The sequence below is a fragment of the Sus scrofa genome, chromosome 13 (genome assembly GCF_054392235.1).
Source record: "Sus scrofa isolate SSC_HxYL_T2T_F1_AM1 chromosome 13, Sscrofa_HxYL_maternal_Yorkshire_Landrace_v2.0, whole genome shotgun sequence".
Classification (NCBI taxonomy): Eukaryota; Metazoa; Chordata; class Mammalia; order Artiodactyla; family Suidae; genus Sus; species Sus scrofa.
Window position 1 is genome coordinate 26,017,990 of NC_139395.1, and position 16,675 is coordinate 26,034,664.

General features: G+C 36.8%; 1 protein-coding gene across 29 annotated transcripts in view; it reads right to left on the bottom strand.

Annotated features, from left to right (window-relative positions):
* Nucleotides 1–16,675, bottom strand: part of THRB (thyroid hormone receptor beta) — a 461,170-nt gene that overhangs the window by 352,717 nt on the left and 91,778 nt on the right. For 5 of the 29 annotated variants that reach the window (XM_021071431.2, XM_021071426.2, XM_084987246.1 and 2 more), the window contains exon 1: nt 6,159–6,356. The exons of the other annotated variants lie outside the window; for them this stretch is intronic. The gene's annotated coding sequence lies outside the window, so the exon portion shown is untranslated. Of the gene's footprint in view, nt 1–6,158; nt 6,357–16,675 lie in introns of those variants that run through there. 29 annotated transcript variants of the gene reach the window in all.

Consider the following 16,675-nt stretch of genomic DNA (forward strand, 5'->3'; position numbering starts at 1 on the left):
TTTGTTATCTCAGTTTATCCAATGATGACCATTAATTAATATTTCTACATTCCTATAATTTAGAAGAGGGGAATGAGGCTCAAAGAATTTAAATACTTCACTGAAAATTACATACATGGTGTCACAGAGCCAGGATTTGGACTAAGGTCTCTGTGATTCTGTGCCTGCCTTCCTTGCTGCCATATTGGGATAAAATGGTATTTGCATAGGAGATTTATGGGAAGTGATGGAAGTTTTAACACAGTCCTTGAAAGCATACACTGACGGGCTCTGTTAAAGTTCAATGGTAAGCATGCATGAAGACCCTTGTCATATCTGTTCCCTTCCTACACAAGCACGGAGAGGCAGTTTTACGGAACATGAACCTCTGTGCATGAGAATCAATACTTTCAAAGCTGAAGGGGGGAAGGAACTTAACTTGTTCTTAAACTTCTATTCTTAGTCCAGTGGCTTGACTGACGGCAATTTCTCTACCTACTGGTGGAATTGTTCTTAATCCTACCTGTCACCCATATAACAGCACAGAACTTTGGATGCAGATAATACTCCCCTCCACTTTGGACAATATTTCACTCAAGGGACTTCTGAAAGAATGGTTTATCTGCTCCTTTCTCAAGCATGTTTAGATAAGACATCTTCATAACCTTCCCCAAAATAATTTCTGACTGATGGTTTTCAGGAAGGGGCCTTATTGCATTCAAACAGGAAAGAGAAGAAAGCAATGAAACATCCTCAAATAGCAGCATAGCATTCATCCAGGCATTTCCTGATTTAGAAGTCACATACTGTAATTTAAGTATTTGTGTAGATCACAACAGATCAGGGTAGAAAAGTGAACTCAACTCCTTCAGAGACCTTTCATGATTGATATTACTCTTTCCTTAATTCCGGACTGGCCCCCTGTAGGGCGACCTTGGACCAGAGACTGTGTAAAAGTGTTCTTGGGTAGTTCCAGATGCATGTTTAGTCTTTTAACTATTTATGGGCTCACTAGGGTAGAGCAGAAAGAAGCTGGAATTCTCTGGTGATCCATGTCTGCTATGGATGCCTCATGTGCCAAGACCCATGAAGTTCATCACACAGCTGATTTTCAGCAAGATGTTCATTGACTATTAGTGAGGCATGATTTTAAAAACTCATTCTAGGATATCCACATCCAAAGAATGAAGGTGGCCCCTTCCTCACACTGTATAGAAAAATTAACTCAAAGTGGATTATAGCCATAAATGTAAAAGCTAAAACTGTAAAACTCTTAGAAGAAAGTACAGGAGATTTCCATTCCCCGGGGTGATGCAAAACCTGAATTTTCAGATAGAATACCAAAAGCCTAACCACAGAGCAAAAAGAAATTGATGTCATAAAATTAAAAACTTTTGTGCTTCAATGGAGACCTTTAAGAAAGTGAAAAGACAACCCACTGTGTGGATGAAAATATTTGCAGATCATATTTCTTATATGGAAACTTGTATCTAGACTATATAGAGAACTTGTACAACTCGATAATGAAAAAACATAACTTGATCAGAAAATGGGCAAAGGATCTAAACACACCTCTTCAAAGATATACAAATGGACATTAAGCACATGAAAAGATACTTGATGTCATTAGCCATGAGGGAAACACAGATCAAAATTACAAAGAAATACCACTTCACACCCATTTCTTAATGTGTGTTTGAATTGTGTGTGCTGAAATTGGCCATTCTTGGCTATTGACAAAAACAGAGATAACAACAAATTGAAGAGGTTGTGGAGAAATTGGAAACCTCATGTGCTCCTAATGGGAATAGAAAATGGAGTGGCTGCTTTGTAAAATGATCTGACAGTTCCTTAAAAGTTAAACATAAAATCACCATAAAGCCCAGTAATTTCTACTCCTAGATATAAACACAAGAGAAATAAAAACACATAGGCATGTAAAAACTGGTCCACAAATGTTTGTAACAGCATTATTCATAATAGCCAAAATGTAGAACAACCCAAATAGCCACAAAATGGTGAATGGACAAACCAAATGTGGTAGATCCATACAATGGAATATTATCTGGCAATAAAAAGGAATGAAGTAATGATACATGGTATATAATTTATATGAATGAATCCTGTAAACATTATGCCAAATGAAAGAAGACAGTCACAAAAGGCCACATATCACATGATGCCACTTACGTGAAATACCCAGAAAAGGTAAATCCACAGAGACAGAAAGTAGGCTAGTGGTTGCCTATGGCTGGGGTGGGGGTGAGGAAAAATGAGGAATGACTGCTAATGGACTTTTTTTGAGGAGTGACAAAAATGTAAAATTGATTGTGGTGATGGTGACGCAACTCTGTGAACATATTAAAAATCATTGACTTGTACGGTATTTTTTTTTTTTTTTTTTTGCTGCACCTATGGCATATAGAAGTTCTATATGCCATAGGGATCTAATCTGAGTTGCAGATCCATGTCACAGTTGCAGCAATGCTGGATCCTTAACTCCCTGTTCCACAGTGGGAACTCCCATTGACTTGTACACTTTAAATGAATGAATGGTATAGTGTGTGATTATAGCTCAATAAAGCTATTTATTACATATCATATATATTGTATTAATATATGTTTAATATATATTTAATATGTTTAATTATATACTAAAAAAACCCCTCCTCATCCTAGACCTTGGTTTTCAGTCCTGGCTGCCTCTTAAAATCACCTTGGGGACTTCTCAAATCCCAATGCCTGGGCCATACTCTATAGCAATGACATCAGAATTTCTGTGGGCAGGACCCAGAGACCTTTGCGATCACTGAAGAGAAGAGACCAGCACAACTGAGAAAAAGCTCCTGGAGGTTACTGAGGATAAATATGATGCTCTCACTGGGTGTATCCCTGAACTTCTGATTTCTTCTCAGTTCACAAGTAACTGTATATTTCAGCTTCGATGGCTCTTATTTTGAATCACGGTAGACTAGTGGTCAAAAGGTTTATTCATTCTGAAAAAAATGCATAAAACTGAACCTTTTACCTAATTATTTGAGGAGTTTCACTTTTTTCTTTCCATCTAAAATCCCACACTTTCAAAACTACCAGTTTGCTGCTGGAATGATTCAATGCATTGGATACAAGGAATCCAAAAATGGAATTTGGGACTATTGCTTTGCTGGTTATCAGTACCAGCCAGATAGAGAACACTGAACGACCAAGTGCATTTCCTTTAAAAGTTGACCAATTCTTGGAGTTCCCTTTGTGGCTCAGTGGTTAATGAACCCAACTAGGAACCATGAGGATGTGGGATCAATCCCTGGCCTTGTTCAATGGGTTAAGGATTCAGCATCACCATGAGCTGTGGTGTAGGTTGCAGATGCAGCTTGGATCCCACTTTGCTATGGTTGTGGTGTAGGCCAACGGCTATAGCTCTGATTTGACCTCTAGCCTGGGAACCCCCACATGCTGCAATTTTGCCCTAAAAAGCAAAATAATAATAATAATAATAATAATAATAATAATAATGTGACCAATTCTTTTCTTCCTGTTTTTAAGCATAATTTGAATCAAAACACCCATTTATGTGATTTAAAAAATAAAAATGACATTCACAATAGCCAAGACATGGAAACAAGCAAAACTGTTTAGACTGTTCCATTGACAGGTGAATGGATTAAGAAGATGTGGTACATATACACAATGGAATACTACTCAGCCATAAAAAGAACATGGATGGAACTAGAGACTCTCATAGTAAGTGAAGTAAGTCAGAAAGAGAAAGACAAATACCATATGATAACACTTATATCTAGAATCTAATATATAGCACAAATAAAACTTTCCACAGAAAAGAATCTCATGAACTTGGAGAACAGACTTGTAGTTGCCAAGGGGGAGTGGGATGGACTGAGAATCTGGGGTTAATAGATGTAAACTATTGCCTTTGGAATGGATAAGCAATGAGAAGCTGCTGTATAGCACTGGGAACTATATCTAGTCACTTATGATGGAGCATGATGGAGGATAATGTGAGAAAAAGAATGTATATATGTATGTGTGACTGGGTTACCATGCTGTACAGTAGAAAATTGGCAGAACACTGTAAATCAACTATAATGGAATAAAAATTAAAAAAAATAAAAATGACATGTTTTCAAATCTGTAAGTAGAAAGTTGGGGCAGAACTTAGAACTCAACCTACATACTGTCACTTAAATTCAGTTTTATGAAGGGAAAAGACTAAATACTTGAAAATATTCAAGTACTGTTAATATAATTAAAAGTCAGCTGCTTTCAAGTTTAAGTAAATAGAATAAAGCTTTATGGACTGAGGGCAAAAAGATAGTTTTTTGGAAGCTTATGAAAACTACATTTGTAAAAGAAAAAAGTGTTTGAGGATTGTTTTGGCATTTTCAATGCTTTGAACAAACATACTCTGGAGTAGCCCATCAGAGCAATTTATTATCATGGATATAATATGTCAATTGGCAGCTTAGTTGCTTAGAGATCTCCTCTAAGCTTCTGAAAGCAGACTCATTGTAAAACCACATCCAGTGGTCACTGGGTACCTAGAAACACTTTCCCTCTGTCTTTTGTGCTCTTTCATCTCTGGTATGCAATAATGAAAAAACCAAGGAAACATACTTTCCTTGCAATCACAGAATAATTTTTATCCATGTTGATGTGTACAATCAAGCTGGCCTTGCATGGATATGCATTTTACACATACAGCAAGTCCCTTTTTTTTTTTTCTTTTCTTATCTTTGTCTTTTGTCTTTTTAGGACTGCACCCATGGCGTATGGAAGTTCCTAGGCTAGGGGTTGAATCAGAGCTGCAGCTGCTGACCTACATCACAGCCACAGCAACACCAGATCCGAGCCACGTCTGTGACCTACACCACAGCTCAGGGCAACGCCGGATCCTTAACCCACTGAGCAAGGCCAGGGATCGAATCTGCATCCTCATGGATACTCATCAGGTTGTTAACCACTGAGCCACGATGGGAACTCCAAGTCCCTTTTCATAGAGAATTGATCTCTTCCAGTCTGAAGTGGCTGTCCTACCCTCAGAGGGGAGAGAAGCTCACTTGGTTAGAACAAAGCCCCTCCTGGTGGAAAAGAAGTCTCCTCTCCAGTCTGTCAAGAGTCCTCTATATTGCACTACAGGTGATTACGTGGTTCTAGCAAGACACTGAAAACACTTAGTGATAAATACCAGTAACTAACTCTTATTTTTTTAAAAATGGGATTGAGGTGGGGCAAGGAGGAATGGAAGAAGGAAAATATAGACAATAAAAACTCAGATTACTATGTACACACACACACAAACACACACACACACACATATATACACACTACTATATATAAAATAAACAACAAGGATCTACTATATAGCACAGGGAACTATACTCAATATTTTGTGATAAACCATAATGCAAAAGAATCTGAAAAAGAACACACACACACAACTGAATCACTTTCCTGTACACCTGAAACACTGCAAATCAACTATACTTCAATACAATTTTAGTTAAAAAATTAAAAAGCTCAAAGCCCACAAAAACTCAGATCATGAAAATAACCCTCAAATCCACCTTTATATTTGGCTCTCCCAGGCTACCCACAAGATACAATGGTGGCCAAATTGACAAATTCAAGGTGACTCCTTTTTCCAGCTGGTAAACATACTTCTAAGAAATGTATTCCCGAAAGGCAGGACCAAGGACATAACCTGTCTGGTTCAGAGCAAAATGAAAATGCAGGACCCTTGTGGAAAAATTAATAATACTTTCAAAATGATAACAGCAATGTTCTGGAGCCGGCACAGAGCCCTGCTGAGCAGGGGGCTGGTGTGACTGCCCGGGTTTGCACCCAGGAAGCCAGCTCTGCCTAAAGGTAAGAGAAATGGGAGGTGGGGGGGTCTTCCCTGGATCTGTTGTCTGCTCTCTAGTTTGGCTTCTCTTGGCAGAATATACAGCTCACCCATGGCCTGTGTCACTCTCTCATTTATAGAAACCAATGCCCAGGGAAACTCAATGACTCGTCTAAGGTCATGAGTTGAAAGAGCCAGAACTAAATCCCAGGTATCTTGACGCCCACACCAGCAATCTCTCCCCAACATCCTGCTACTGGTCTCCAGTTACTATTTCTCCAGGATTACAACTACCAAAGCGGGTAGGGAAGGACATTACCTCATCAGAACTTCCTTTTCAACTCTTCGGTGCAAAGAATAAAGTCAGTTTTCAAGATCGGTTTCAAATTCCTTTTCTGAATCAACGCTTCCGAGTCCTGGAGTAAAGACATCGGACGACAGCGCCAAACGCCGAAGCAATTACCTTTGCCGAGAGCTCGCTGGAGCCCATTAGCAATCACAGTCCAAGGTGGTTATTAGCGGAGGGTTATGAGGCAACACGCTAGTAAACTAATCAGTGTTCCTGTACAAATATTTAAAATAATTCCGAGATAATTTGAACTTCGACACAGAGCTAGTCAGACACATTTGTAATCTGAACCCAAGGATCTAATAAGTTACTGCCTTTTGGATGTCCTTCAGTGTGAGGGACATTTTTAGAAAGATTAGCGCTGAGTGGAAACAAAGACTGACATTTTCAATGCAAACATGAGACTTGGACTTTTCTACACAAAACAAAATGCATGGGTCTTTGTCACTCAGGTACCCATGTAAATGTAAAATATCAAAATATCTGGTGCAAGGACATGGCCATTGAAAGATAGTGCACAAATCAAACAGTTTTAAGCTTTAAAAGCGTATGAAAAACACGCAACCAGGTAATGAAAGAGTTCAAAGGAGGCTGCAATAAAACAAACCCACGAACCAAAAAAACACCCTTCAGAGACGCAAAAAATAGCTGCCAACCCCCCTCAACAAGGCACAGAGTCAGATCTCCCGTTCAAATCTCGGCTTCATCTGTGTTTTAGTTTTTTGAGCCATGGCTAATTCATCTGCAAAATGGGGTTGATACATTCAGCCCAACAGCTGAATCAGATCCTTTTTAGATTGTTTCAGTGATCTCTGAAATCTATGATTCATACACCTTTAATTATATCTTATTGAGTTGCCCCTCAGAATTTTCACTGTGGGGTTAAAATTAGTTTTGCATGTCTGCTTTCCATAACTTTATGGTCTGTAGGTAGCAACAGGGAAAAACAAACTATTCTCTGGCTTGGGTAAGTTTTGGCATAATTATAGGTCTGGTGTTTGGAAAATGAGGACCAGATGAAAATGGTGCAGAGACATTAGTAACCCAATGTGTCTGAGGCTACAGCACTTACATCTCATTAACAGCCAATTACCGTATTCATAATTTAACACAGAAAGGAAAAACACAAATGGGGTTTAAAAAAAAAAATCCCTTTTATCTAGACTTTAGTTTATACTTGGCCTCCAAAGGCAGGATTAATGCAATAGGTTGAGAAAGGAGGTAGTTAGATTGAGCAATAAAAACACTTTTTTTTTGATAACATGTGAGGCCATAAAAATGGCTTGGCTGAATCTATTAGCCAAAGATAAATAATACCCTGCAGGAGGAAAAGAAACAGCTTTTTCTGGATCATAAGGTCTGGTATGTTTTTAAAGACCCTGCTTTCACTGAAAATGTAACATCCATTTAAAAAGCTATTTTTGAAATTTGGGATTTCATACCGTTTTTGCACCTGAAATCTTGTCTCTGTTCTGGCAAGACCGTGTTCAAGACTTTGGTCAAAACACAGAAATAAAAATGGTCCTCAGGTATTTATTTTTGTTATTATTAATCCTGCTCTTTTTCTTCTAATTATTACCGCTGCCACTAGCAATGCTATTACTACTACTGCAGCCACATGTGCATTTCTAAATAGAAATTCTAGTGAATAACATTTTATTGTTCAGCCCCTGGGTCCCTGATTGGCTTGTCCTCTGCGGTCCACAGGCCAGCAGCTTCCGTATCACTTGGATGCTTGTTACAAATGCATATTCCTGGGCCCCACCACAAACCTATGGAATCTGAAGCTCTCAGGTTGATAGTCAGGAATACATAGCTTGAAAAATTCTGATGCTCAAATTTGTGAGGCTCTGCTCAACAGAGCAAGTGCCCCAGGTGCCAGAGAACAAAGCAAAGTGGGATGGGAGAGAACCGAAGAGAAACACCTGGAGCTACCACCTGCAGGCTTGACCTTGCCTGCATCAGGGCAGGCTGCCAATGCCAAGGAGAAAGCAAAGTCTGGGGCAGGTTTTCAGGATGCGGTTACCAAGGTGCCAGCTCCAGGCCTCTATCAGAGGGGCACCAGCAGACCTGTCCCCAGCCACTGTCTCTTTTACCTGCTGGGAACTGAAAATGACAAAACTCCTTATTTTTCATTAATGTTTTTAAGGTGTGAGGTCTATGTATTTCAGGGTCTCCTGGATCCCCAATCCCACCAGATCAAAATCTCTAAGGGTTGCAACAAGTTCTCAAATGACTCCTATGCAGTGTCAGCTTTGGGAAATACTCTATTTTTCTTCTTTTTATCTTTTCTAGGGCCGCACCCCTAGGCTAGGGGTCTAATCCAGAGCTGTAGCCTCTGGCCTACACCACAGCCACAGCAATGCATGATCAGAGCCACATCTGTGACATACACCACATAGCAACGCTGGATCCTTAACCTATGGAGTGAGGCCAGGGATCGAACCTGCAATCTCATGGTTCCTAGTCGGATTTGTTAACCAGTAAGCCATGATGGGAACTCCCTATTATTATTATTATTATTATTATTATTATTTTGCCTTTTCTGAAACTTAGTTTGGGATGAGGTTCCAAGATCTAGTTTCTAACCTACAGTTTGCCGTCCCTCCCTCCCTTTTTCCTTCCTTCCGCCCTTCTTCCTTCCCTCCTTTCCTTCCTTTCTTTCTTCCTTTTTTTCTGTAATAACATGTTTCTTCGAAAACACAAATTAAAAAAATACACACAAAAATTAACACACAAAAATTAACAGAACTCCTATCACCTATTTTGATAAATAAAATTATATAAAATAACAATAAACAAAATCAGAATATAAAATAACATAATAGTCCATGAAAAGATATTACAATGTATTTAACTAATCACCTATTATTAGGCATCTAGAAGCTGTTGTCAAGATTTTCCACTCTATAAATATCAATGCCATAGGCACCTTTGTATAAAAAAACTTTGTACTCATTGTACTCATGACCAATTTTTAGAACTGGAATTTCTGGTTCAAGAGTGATGTTTTCTCTTGAAGTGTCTGACATACATTGCCAACAGCTCTCAGACAGAAAAGTCTACATTAGGCCATAAATTGGTAAAGCCGTGTTGGAGACAATTCAGCAATACAGAAAAGGAAAACTGACTTTCGTGCATACATTTACCCTTGGAAATTCCACATGATGGCACACAACCTAAAGTGACACGTTTAAGGAGATATTCACAATAGTTAAAAGCTGGACATAATCTAAATATCCATCAACATAGGAACAAAGAGATGAGTAGGTAAAACCTACCCACTGGATGATATCGACAGAGATCACTCTCAAAAACAAAATGGTGTAATACTGAATGAAAAGCACTTGGTAAAAGCATACATACAGAATGAACTTGTTTATGTAAAATAAAAAAGAATCACAAAAATATACTGTTGTGTTTATACACATAGGGAAGGTATAAAACCTCATTCAGAAAGGGTACACTGCCTTCAATACAGTGGGGAATCTCTGGAAAAGAACACTGAGGGAAGAGGTGTAGAAGTTTTATCTAGACCTATAATATCTTTTAAAATTTTTTTTATTATGATTGATTTACAATGTTCTGTTGATTTATGTTGTTGTACAGCAAAATGACCCAATCATGCATATATATACATGTATACACACACATATACATTTTTTTCCTCACATTCTTCTCCATTATAATATCCTTTTTGGGCCATATCCTTGGCAAGTGGAAATCCCCAGGCCAAGAATCAAACCTGTGCCACAGCAGTGACCTGAGCCACAGAAGTGACCATACCAGGTCCTTAACCACTAGGACACCAGGGAACTCCCAGGATCTATAATATTTTATTTTTTGATAAACAATTTCAAAGCAAATGAGGCAAAATGTTAACATTTGTCAAATCAGGGGCACAGTTCTCAAAGTGGAGCATGAGGACCTCTGGGGGGGCCAAGTCTACTGCAGGATGTCCCTGAGGTCAAAATCATTTTCATAATAATACTAAGACATCAGCAACATGGATGGAACTAGAGACTCTCATACTGAGTGAAATAAGTCAGAAAGACAAATACCATATGATATCACACATATCTGATATATAATATACAGCACAAATGAACCTTTCCACAGGAAAAGAAAATCATGAACTTGGAGAACAGACTTGGAGAATGGACTTGGAGAATAGCCTGGGGGGAGGGGGAAGGAGGGAGAGGGAGTGGGAGGGATTGGGAGCTTGGGGTTAATGGATGCAAACTATTGCTCTTGGAATGGATTTACAATGAGATCCTGCCATGTAGCACTGAGAACTATGTCTAGATACAATGCAACACAACAATGGGAGAAAAAAATTATGTATACATGTATGTGTAACTGGGTCCCCATGCTGTACAGTGGGAAAAAAAAAAGTGTGTTAGGGGAAATGACAATAAAAAATAAATTAAAAAAAATACTAAGACATTATTTGTCTTCTCCACTGTGTTGACTTGCACTGATGTGCACGATCCATGGTGGGTAAAACTGTGGCGACAGCACAAACCAAGGCAGAGGCTCCAACTAAGTGAGAAGGAACCGCATTGTTCACCCCATGCACTTGTAGAAACACCAAACAAAACAAGACAGTTTCATTCAGATATGTCCTTGATGGAGCAGTAATGCTTATTTTAATTAAATCCATCACCTGAAGGCTTTTAAAATAATACTCTGAATGACAAAATAGCAGCTATGTATATGCGCAAGTATGCATATGGCACTCCTGTTCCATGTATGACTGTTGTCTCTGGGGAAAGTGCTTGGGTGATTGTTTGAACTGTGAAATACCTGCTTTCTCCCTTTCTCTTTCATTTTTCTTGAAGGAATGAGTAAGAAACAAATTATGGTTATTCAGACGAAGAGTCTGTCACTTCAAGGAAAATGACCAGCCATAATCACTGCCCATGAGAAAATTCAAGCTTTCAAGTAAAAATTAGAATTTTTTATAATTTTTTATAAACATAAGTGGAAAACTTAAATTTATCACTGTGGGCTTGGCATATTCCTAATAAAGACTTTTCTGAGATCAGTGTAGGTTTAATCATAAAATCTTTAAAAAATTTTTAAATTATTATTAAAGTATAATTGATTTACAATGTTTCATCAAGTTCTGTTGTACAATAAAGTGACCCAATAACACACATTTCCCTGTGCTGTACAGTAGGATCCCATTGCCCATCTAGAATCTTGACTATTGCCATGAAATGTGTCTATATCAGAAAGATTGTATTCCTCAGTGAACCAGTATTTCCAAATGGTCAGTGCATGATGTTACAAAATCATGCATGAGTAAAAGATCCATTCAAAGTGCAAGATAAATGAATGGCTTTTAATGTCACAGAGTCTGAAAAGTTCAGTAACATGGTTTCAGATTCCTTGTTGTCACTACCCTTTTAGAAACTACCATTTATTGAATTTTGGTGTAATATCAAAGCAGAATTTTCAGTTATGAGAAAAGGCTATTAAAATACACTTCTCTTTTCCAATTACATAATTGTTTGGGGATTGATTTTCTTCACATACTTCAACCAAAACCATACCACAACAGAATGAATTCAAAAGTGGGTATGAGGATCCAGTTGAATTCTTTTAAGCCAATTATTACAGAGATTTGTAAAAGTGTAAATCAATGCCATTCGTCTCAAAACTGGTTTTTTTTGGCTTTGGAAATAGTTATTGTCATAAAAATGCTATATTGTCACATGAGTTTATTATTACTATTTTAAATGAATTAAATATTTTAAATATTTATTAATTTCTAATATGGTAAACATTATAAACATTAATAAACAAAACTTCTGGGGGTTCTCAGTCACTTTTAAGAATGAGACTGACATTTTGAGAACTGCTGATTTAGGGAGTGAATATACAGATAATCTTCTATGATTTGCTGCACTCTTCTCTGCATAATTTAAGTAAAGATAAAAGAGTGAAAAAGCCTATCAACAGCATATGAGGCTGTGCAGGAGCCTATATTCTTACCAAATTTAAGGATAATCATTAAAGAAACAAATAAACCTTGTGAATCTGTGAGTCAGAAAACATTAAGCTGTAACTTTAATTTGCTTTCCTTTCATTATGTGAGGTTGAACAATTTTGTATGTTTTATTGTTGATTTTAATTTCTTTTTTTGTGGGTTGTCCTTTCTCTAGTTGTTCACCATATATTTGTTGAGCATCTCGCATATTCCAAACTTGCTTCTAGGTGCATCTAGAATACAGCAGGAAACAAGCCGTGGAAGGTCTACTGTAGGCGTTGGCATACTACCGTCTGCGAGCCAACTCTGTCCCACTTCCTATTACTGTAAATAAAGTGTTATTGGAACATGTTCATGCCTATTTGATTTTTTTGTCAAGGAGTCTAGAACATTTCCCTGTTCAATCTCATCTTCTTCCAAATTATTTTATAATTTTTTTCAAGGTGGTCTAATACATTTCATATTTATTTTTAGTTATTTTCTGTTTTAGAGTTGCTACTAAGAAAAATGTGTTTTTCTTCCTTATTTAAAAAAAAATTGATTACGGCAAATAACTACACTTTATTTTTCTGTATTTGTTTTTAAAGTAGATACCGTATGGAACTTTTGACAATTCCAATAGCTTCTTTTGTTTCAGTTGATTCTCTTGAATTTTTTTTTTTTCTTTTCAGGGCCACACCAGCAGTACATGGAGGCTTCCAGGCTAGGAGTCAAATCAGGTCTGCAGCAGCTGCCTATGTCATAGCCATAGCAATTCCAGATCTGAGCCATGTCTGCAACCTACACCATAGCCCATGGCAATGCCAGATCCTTAACCCACTACGTGAGGCGAGGGATTGAACCTGCATCCTCATGAATACCAGTTGGGTTCGTTACCACTGATCCACAGCAGAAACTCCCATTCTCTTAAATTTTTAGAGTAGACAAATTGGGATTTAACTTCCCTTTTCTGATCACTTAATTTTATTCCCTATTATTACATTTGTTAGACTTTTGAAAAAACAATAAATATTTAATTTTATTGCTTCTCATTTTAATGAAAATATGCAGTGTTTTACAATTAAATGAAATATTTAATCTTTGTTTCAAATAAATAACCTTTATAATTTTATGTAATTAGCCTTCTTTATTGGTTTCATTAAGATTTTTTATCAGTAACATATTAAATCAACGCCCCTTTGAGGGGCATTTATGGAGATAATAAAATTTTTTTCATTTACTCTATTGATAAGATTAATTATAATAATGGATTTCTCTAATAGTAAAATTTCTTGTGTTCTTAAGAACCATCTCTACGGTTACAGTTTGGTATTGTTTTTAAGGTTAGCTAGATTGAATTTGCTGGCATTTTACTGGGGACTTTTCAAACTATAAGGTTCATTTACAGGGTTTTTCTAGGATTTTCCTGTACAGTAAAAGAAGAACAAATTGGAATGGTCAAATCTTCTATCCCTAGAATAGTTTACTGCTATTAAGATGATAAATTTATATGAATTATAAGTGACAAAAGGAGTACATAAAATGAAGATTATGAGAATCAGATACAGTATAAATTTTCTCCAGCAAATAATACAGAAAGATATTGTAATCATGCCATGAAAATAGCAACAACACAACAATTAGAGTCAGATTTAGATTTTAATTTTTTGGTAAATGAGAACAATGCTGAAGTAGGCCTACCCTTTCAAGTAAGAATTTGTAGGTAAAGGAATAAGTTTATCCTGTAAGCACTGGATTAAGTAACACTTTCCTAGGTCTATGGAAATAGCCACTGGACTGAGACCAACTATGGAGCTTAATCCATGATATTAGCACATCCAACAAAAGACATGGTCAACTCCTGGAGCATGGCCACTTTAGACAAACTGAGTTCAGACAAAGCAAATTTTGTCAGTGGATGTTGGGCACTCTTCATGGGAAGACAGAATCCAGGAGTTCTAGGCATCCAGTAATGAAAAATACGTACTTTAATGGTGATGGGCATTTCCTCAGGCCTAGCCATGCCTGGGAGAAATGTCTTTCAAGATTATGGCCCTTTGCTCCATGCATACTATCAACTTTTGCTTATGAATTCAGCACTCTCTACTGATCATAAAAAAAGTTTGCAGGGGGTACCTATATCTGCAGGTCACAAATTTTTATGCAAGGAAACATCACCCTATGTTTTCATTCGAGACTCATTCCCATTGGCATCTCCAAGGGATATGTATGTAGCATTAGACTCATCATCTGAAACCGATTTCTGATTTGAAATGCTATGGTGTTAGTGTAGCATTTTGAGAAGGATAATTTTAAATATACTCTAATTTATATAAGTATAGAATAAACTGCTAACCTCAATACTTTGGTAATTAGACACAAATCACATACTACACGTCTTACTGCTTGTGGCACCCTGTTCACATGGATCTGGACTCTCTCACTGGATAGCTGAGAACAACTGGGTTGAATAATTCAAATGGCATTTCGAGTCCAAGCATGGTTATGAGAATTTCTTCAAGGAATTATCATTGACCCATTTACTTTTCCTTTGGATTACATTTTGCCTATTGGCCAATGGTATAAAAGGATTCTGAAAGAATTCTAATTCTCTTGCTAGTGCTGAATACCTGTTTTGCTGAAACTTGCTGGTGATAAATACCTATTCTAACCTCGGCTCACAAAATGGAATTCATGGATAAAAATATGCTGAAAATATTTTCAGTAGATGCAGAAGAAGCTTTTGACAAAATTTAACATCTATTTGTGACAAAAACTCTACCACTTTAGGTAGAGAGGAAACCTACCTCAGCATAATAAAGACCATGTATGACAAACCTATAGCCAACATCATACTCAACAATGAAAAGCTGATAACCTTTTCTCTAAATTCAGGAACACAACAAGAATGCCCATTCTTGCCAGTTTTATTCAACATAATATTCCCAGTCCTAGCCAGAGCAATGAGACAAGAAAAAAACAAACAAACAAACAAAAACAAATAGGAATCCACACTGGAAAAGAAGAAGAAAAACTAGCTGTTTGCAGGTGATGTGACACTATATATAGAAAATCATAAAGACACCACCAAAACACTGAACTAATAAATGAATTCAGTAAATTTGCAGGATACAAAATTAATACAAAAATCTGTTGCATTCTATACACTAACAATGAACTATCAGAAAGAGAAATTAAGAAAACAATCCCATGTGCAACTGCATTAAAAAGAACAAATTACTTAGAAATAAATCTAACCAAGGAGGTATAAACCTATAACTGGAAAGCTATAAGATATTGATGGAAGAAACTAAAGACAAAACAAACAGATGGAAAGATACTCCATGCTCATAGATTGAAAGAATTAATATTTTTAAAATGACCATACTACACAAAGCAGTCTACAGGTTCAATGCAATCCCTGTCAAAATACCAATGGCATTTTTAACAGAACTAGAACAAATAGCTCTAAAATTTGTACAGAAATACAGAAGAACCCAAATACTCAAAACTATCCATGAGAAATAAGAACAAAGTTGGATTTAAAACTTATTACAAAGCTACAGTAATCAGAATGGTATGGTACTGGCATAAAAACAAACATGTAGATCAATGAAACATAATAGAGAGCCCAGAAATAAACCCATGCTTATATGGTCAATTAATCTATTACAAAGGAGGAAAAAACATACAATGGGGAAATGATAAATAAATGGGATTGGGAAAACTGGATAACTACATGCAAAAGAATCAAACTGGACTACTTCCTCACATAATACATCAAAGTAAACTCAAAACAGATTAAAGAGTTAAATGTAAGACCTGAAATCATAAAATTCCCAGAAGAAAACATAGCAGTATGCTCTTTGACATTGATCTTAGCAATAATATTTTGATCACTGTCCTCTGGCAAAGGAAACAAGAACAAAAATAAACAAATTGGAATACATTAAACTAAAAAGTTTTGGCACAGCAAAGAAAACCATGAACAAAACAAAAAGGCCACCTACTGATTGGGAGAAGATATTTACAAATAATATATCTGATAAGGAGTTAATATCCAAAATATATACAGAACTCATACAACTCAACATCAGAAAAACAAACAAACCTGATAAAAAATAAGCAACGGACCTGAACAGACAATTTTTGCCAAAGAAGATTACAGATAGCCAATAAGTACATGAAACGATGGTTAACATCACTAATCATCAGGGAAATGCGAGTCAAAACTGCAATAAGACATCACCTCAGATCTGTCAGAATGACTATCATCAAAAAAATCCCCCACAAATACAAGTGTCAATGAGGATGTGGAGAAAAGGGAACCCTTGCGCACTATGGGTGGGAATGTAAATTGACACAGCCACTATGGAAAATGATACAGAGGTTCTGCAAAAAAATTAAAACTAGAACTAACATATGATCCAGGAATTCCACTTCTGGCTATAATCCCAAAGAAAACAAAACACTAATTTGAAAACATATATGCCCCCTATGTTCATTGCAGCAT